This window comes from Dromaius novaehollandiae, chromosome 19 (assembly GCF_036370855.1).
Source record: "Dromaius novaehollandiae isolate bDroNov1 chromosome 19, bDroNov1.hap1, whole genome shotgun sequence".
NCBI lineage: Eukaryota > Metazoa > Chordata > Aves > Casuariiformes > Dromaiidae > Dromaius > Dromaius novaehollandiae.
In genome coordinates, this window is record NC_088116.1 from 184,002 (window position 1) to 189,922 (window position 5,921).

Here is a 5,921-nt window from a genome sequence, read left to right on the forward strand (position 1 = left end):
GGGCCACCTCGAGAGGCGCAGCATGGTCACCCAGTAGCCCCGCCTGAGAAGACTACACCTCCCAGCATACCGTGCACGCGAAAAGGGCGGCCCGGAAGCCCAGTGCCGGAAGACTACTGCTCCCGGCATGCCATGCCAAGCAACATGGCCGCCCGGAAGCCCAGTGCCGGAAGACTACCGCTCCCAGCATGCCGCGCTCAGAAAAAAAAACATGCCCGACCGGAAGCCCAGTGCCGGAAGACTACTGCTCCCGGCATGCCGCGCCGAAAGCTACGGCTCCCCGCATTCCCGCACCCCAACGCCCGCCCCCCACCCGCAGCGCTGGGGCACCTTTGACCCTCGGCACATTCCGTTCCTTTCCGTCCCGCCCCCCTTCCCCTTCCCCCCTGTCCCCCCGGAAACGGCCGCAGAGCCCCGAGCGCGGCCCCGCCAGCCCCACCACCGGCCCGGGGCTCCCCCGACACCCCCGCGACCGGCCCCGCCTCAGCTCCGACACTGCCCCCGCCCCTCCACGACCCTCCTCCCCCCGCTCCCCGACACGCTCCCGAGCTGACACAGGAGACCCCCCCCCCCCGCGCTCCTCCGACCGCGCAGTAAACCGCACCACAGCCCCGGCGCACCCCCTTCCTCCCCCCGCCTCCGTGGCCCCGGGACGCTCCCAGCCGCCGGGACCCCCGGCACATGCGGGACCTGCAGCCTGCAGCGCGCCTCCCCCGGCCCCGCTCACCTCCTCCGCGGGGCGGCCGCCGGGCTGGTCCCGAAGGGCCGTGCTCCGTGGCAGCTCCGCTGCCCAGCTCCTGCCCCAGCGCCAGCTCCCCCCAACTGCGGCCCCAGCCCCCAAATGTGGGCCTGCCCTTGCCATCAGCCCCACCTGGGGCCTGTCCTGCCACCCAGCTCCCCCTGGCATTCATCCCAGCCCCAGGGCCCGCAGCTGTGGGCCTGCAGGAACTGGGCAGGGGGCCTGGCCATCAGCCCCTTCAGGGACAGCTGGGGCTGCCAGGGCAGCAGAGGCACCCCCACTCTCCTGACAGCAGCTTGCTGAGAGCTGAAGGGAGAGCCCTGCCTGGGGTGTAGAGTGCGGAAAGGGGAGTATGCGGAGCACAAGAGAACAAATCGAGAGCTCTGGGTGCAACACAAGTCAAGAAAAAAAAAAAAAAAAAAAGAACGATAGAGCAAACAGAGTGACTCTGGGGGCACCAAAAGGAGGGCCCTGGGGCACACCCAGAAGCACCCAGAAAACTCCAGGACAGGAGAAAAAGCTACACAGAGACCTCTGCGGCGTGCCGCAAAACACACACGGGGCCACAGGGCGCACCGAAAGGCACGCAGAGGGCTCGGGGGCAACCCAGAATGTGAACTGAGGGGTCCTGAGGGCATCAGAGGGCAAGTGCAGGGCTCTGGGGCAGACCAAAATACAGAGGAAGGGCCTTGGCGCACACCAGAGGGGTCACCAGGCACGCCGCAGGGCTCAACGCGGCTGACAGGATGGCGCCTGCAGGCTGCCCCAGGCACACGAGCGACACTGCGGAGTGCCAAAAGCAAATCCGGGAGCGGTTCGGGGACCTCACGCAGCCCTGGAGGGGCTCTGGCTGCCCTTGCGATGAGGGGAAACACCCCCAAGAGCCCCGAGGGTCCAGGCAACGCAAGGGAAATTCCCCGCAGCTCTGGGAACAGCACCGGGCTCCCTGGCAAGCGCAGGCACTCCCAAGTACATGGGACTCGGGGACCAGCTCCCAGCCCCGGACACAATGCGTAACCTCCTGCCCCGGGCATCGTGTTCAGGCAAACCGCCCTGGAGCTCGGCACCAGCATGCCTCCCCTTACCTACGATATCCAAAGAGTCACCGCCGCACCAGCGTCTGTCCGTCCGTCCGTCCGTCGGTGCTTTTTCCTTCAGGGCTAGGATTCAGCTTGGAGAGCTGAGAGGAAAATGCCTGATCCCGCCTGCCTGCACTTCTGCCCTAACCCAGGCCAGAGCCCCTCAGGTTACTCAGTCCTCAGCGCTGCCTCGGGGAGGCCGAAATAACTGCTAACGGTCATTAGCGATACTTACCCTAGTTACCCGTGCCAGAACGCCTCCTGCTGTAGCAGTTCCTGGTGATATCGAGGGGCCGCTGCATTCTGGCTTCCTTGTTTCATCCCGTCCCTTCGGTATTAGCCGCAAGCAAACGCTCGTCCGTCTCTTCTCTTCGTCAGCATTTGCTGTCCTTGGTTCCATCTCTGTAAGGAAGCGATAAACTCGCGTTTTACTTCCAGTGAAACGCTTAGGTTTATGCATGATCTTTTTCTCTTTACCCTGTTTTCTTTTTCCCCCTTTTTTTTCTTTTTTTTCTTCTTCTTTTCCTTAAGGGAAAGGTCTTAATACGGCACTTTGCACCATACGTTGCAGGGTAAACGGTCTGGAAACGTTACACACAGCAATTAGGGCTAGGTTATTAGGCAGGCGGGCACGTCGCCTAATACCTACCTAACGCCATCTTCCACGAAACCTTATTTTTATTCCGCTTCAGCGTTATTGTTACTGTTCGCAAACCCTCGTATGCATGCGCTTAACCGACAACTCTCTCGGTCTTTAACTACGTGGAGGAACGACAGCCCTCGATTTGCCTGTCTCCCTTTCAAACCTATTACCTTTTTGAGACTGCTCCTAGCTTCCTCTTACTCTTGCATGCTGGCCTCACAGGCGACGACCAAAATGAACCACCGGATCCCCAGGTCTTGCTGCTTCTCTTCGAGATGTCCCCCTTCGGTGGGCTACCCTGCCAAACAGACCAAAAAGACTGCCGAGGCCGCGAGGGTACCAGATTTTCAGACCGCTTCTCCGAGGCTTTCGGGGTGACTGACGTCACCGCTTCGCTTCACGTTGCTCACAGCTACCTCCGTCTATTACTTAGGGCTAAACCTGTTTCTGTTTGCAGAGGGGCTTGTTGCTTGTTTAAACTTGACATATAGTCCATAACCTGCTCTGCATGCTCCCTAGTCCCTTCTGCTTTTGCAACACTTGTGGTAATTCAAGGCGGTAATTAAGAGTCCCCATTGTCCCATAGGCTGGAGCGAGACATTGCTGCTGCTCTGAGGAGGCGCCTAAAAGCCACGCTGTTTTCGCTAGCATCACTGGGGCTTCCCAGAGCCCATCGGTGTTCTCTTTGGCTCTTCCCGAGCCTTTTAGGTTTTTTAGGCTATTCCTTAGCCCTCCATTTTAGGGCAATGTTCTCCTTAAGCACTGCGCACAGCACGATTATCCCAGATCAGCCACATCGTGCACACACAGAGGCTTCTGAGAGGCGGCTCAGAAGAAAAGAGAGAAAAGTCTCTTTGTCATCCGCACATTCACCCGTCAACACTCTTCACCAGGAAGTGCTGTAACTTCCTGTTTCTCTAAAGCGGGACTGAGTCGAGGCGGAGACGCACATCGCACCCCATCTTTGTTAGAACGCCTCACTGCTGCGGGCACTGGGTCTGGCAGCAGTTTGAGGAATGTTTGGGGCCTTGCACAGAGTGCAGGGGAAGGTCTGGAGTCAGTGACAACATTGCGGCAGGGCTCGGAGGCGTTTTGGGGCCTGTGGGGGTATTGGGGCAGGACTTGTGGGTGGTTTAATGGCTCTGGGGGGGCTGGTTGCAGGAAGGGTGGGACTCTGCGGGGCCCTCAGGGCAGGGGTGCCACCCCAGATGCGTAGTGAGCACATAGGGGTGCCCTACGTGGCTCTCAGCTCGGCGGGAGCAGCCACCGGTCTCCCACCCCACCAGACAGGGGAGCGGGGCGGGGGGGGGGGGGGCAGAGGAGGTGGAGGGTACTATGAGCTCGCAGAGAACGCCAGAGGAGGCAGCAGGGAACTCCCCAAGGACCCCGCGTCCCAGACGACAGGAGGCATCAGGCTGCCGTGCCGCTGCTAGAGACATCCAGACCCCCGCGCAGACACCCCACACACACTCCTCCAGGCTGCGTCCGCAGGGGCGAGCGCACGCCCCGGCCCGCGCTGGGGAGGAACCGGGGCCCTACAGGCGACACACGCAAAAGGGAGAGTCAGAGCCGCGCTCCGGCAGACCCGGCGCCGCGCAGACCCGGCGCGGCGCGGCGCGGCCCCCAGCCCGACTCCCCCCCCCCGCCCCGCCGCCTCCACGCAGCGACGGCCCCGGCTGGCAGGACACAGCCCGACACCCGCGGCCACCCGAAGGCACACGCTCGCCTCACCTCGCCTCACCGCGGCCCCCACATGCTCGACTCCAGGCCGCCTCTGCCCTCGCCCGCCGCCGTCCAGCCAAAACACCCGCCCTGCTCGCCGCCATCTTGCCCGCCGCCGCACCGCGCCTGCGCCGGCCGCCCAGGGCTCGCGCCGCCGCACCGCGCCTGCGCGGCCCAGGACGGCGAGCGAGGGGCGGGGGGAGCGCGAGGGGCGGGGGGAGCGCGAGGGGCGGGGGGAGCGCGAGGGGCGGGGGGGCGCAGCGCGAGGGGCGGGGGGGCGCAGCGCGAGGGGCGGGGGGAGCGCGAGGGGCGGGGGGAGCGGAGCGCGAGGGGCGGGGGGAGCGCAGCGCGAGGGGCGGGGGGAGCGGAGCGCGAGGGGCGGGGGGAGCGGAGCGCGAGGGGCGGGGGGAGCGCAGCGCGAGGGGCGGGGGGAGCGCAGCGCGAGGCAGGCCAGACCCGCCATGGCCCCACCCTCGCGTGGTCGCAGCGCCGCGCTGCAGCCGGCCGGCTCCCGCGCGCCAACCGCAGCCCGCCGCGCCACCCCGGCGCTCAGGCCGAGCAGCGAGCGCCCCGAGGCTGCTCTGCCCGCGCCCGAGAGAGCGGCGGGCATCAGCGAGCAGGCGCTGGGGCTGCCCCGGGGAGAGAGCGCCGCGGAGCAGCTCCGAGACGGCACTGCCCGTCCCCGCGCCCCCAGGAAGCACCGAGAAGGAAAAGCCCTCTCGGGAAAAGCGCTCCCGGTCCGTGAGCACCGGGCAGGGGGCACGAGCGCGGCCCCTTCGCTTACCCGTCCCCGAGAGAGCGCAGAGTAGCGGCCAACGCGGCGACCGGCAGCGCGCACGTGTGCGCCGGCTGCCCGCAACGGTCTCCGTACGCAGCGGTGGCCGCCGGCGGCTGCAGTGCTGCCTTGTCGACACGCGAGGGCAGCCGTGAGCGCGCCCCCCTCCCGCGTGCAGTGCCGCCTTTCAGACACGCGAGGGCAGCAAGGAGCAGGGCGCAGCGCTTTCCTGCCCCCCTTGCAAAATACTCGCTAGGCAAAAACGGCTTGGGCTCCTCCCGAACACTTACCTGGCTTCATTACTACAGCTATTAGGAACCGAAGTGCATAGCCTTCTAGAAAAGGGAACGACCGTCTTTTCAAAACTTCCCGCGACTCCCCAGAATTGTCACTGCCTTGCATCAGCAGCCAGCTTCTTCCAACCCAGCCGCAAGAAACATTTTGCCTTCCCGCCAGAACTTTCTGCTCCCCGGGGGGTCCAAAGGAAACCCGTCACTCACTACTGGCTGTCAAAACGTACCGGAAGCCCTCAAATACAGGACAAGACGCCTTCTCTAAGGAAGCTGACTACTAGGTCTGCTTCACGGCAGCTTCTCCCCAGTATCAGGGCCCACTCAATAAACAAAATAGGACGAGAAATGTCTTAATCTGCTCCAAGTGCTTTCGTATAAGAGAACAACATCAAAACGAGGTATTATTGCATTTAGCCTCCACTACACGTGCTACCCCAGCGCCACGGACTTGCTTTAAAGCATCAGTGACGTACGCGGTCTGGCAGTAATTAATATTCACAGAATGAATACGCACTCGATCGAGTACGGGTGTTCATAAAAAGCTTTGCCAGTGCGTCGCTAGGTAACAAACCTAGACAAGCAGCTATTTGCCCTGATCCTTCGGCTTACATTTCTTCTGCCGGATGTAGTCAAACGTACCTGCATGCAGTGGCCTTGCGAGGCAGTGACA

General features: G+C 63.5%; 1 long non-coding RNA gene across 1 annotated transcript; it reads right to left on the reverse strand.

Annotated features, from left to right (window-relative positions):
* Positions 1-1,062: 1,062 nt before the first annotated feature.
* LOC135330293 (uncharacterized) lies at positions 1,063-4,182 on the reverse strand. Its single transcript, XR_010392216.1, has 2 exons — positions 2,632-4,182; positions 1,063-2,220 (listed from the first exon to the last, which is right to left on the reverse strand). It is a non-coding gene; the product is annotated as an uncharacterized LOC135330293 (long non-coding RNA).
* Between the last annotated feature and the right edge of the window lie 1,739 nt (positions 4,183-5,921).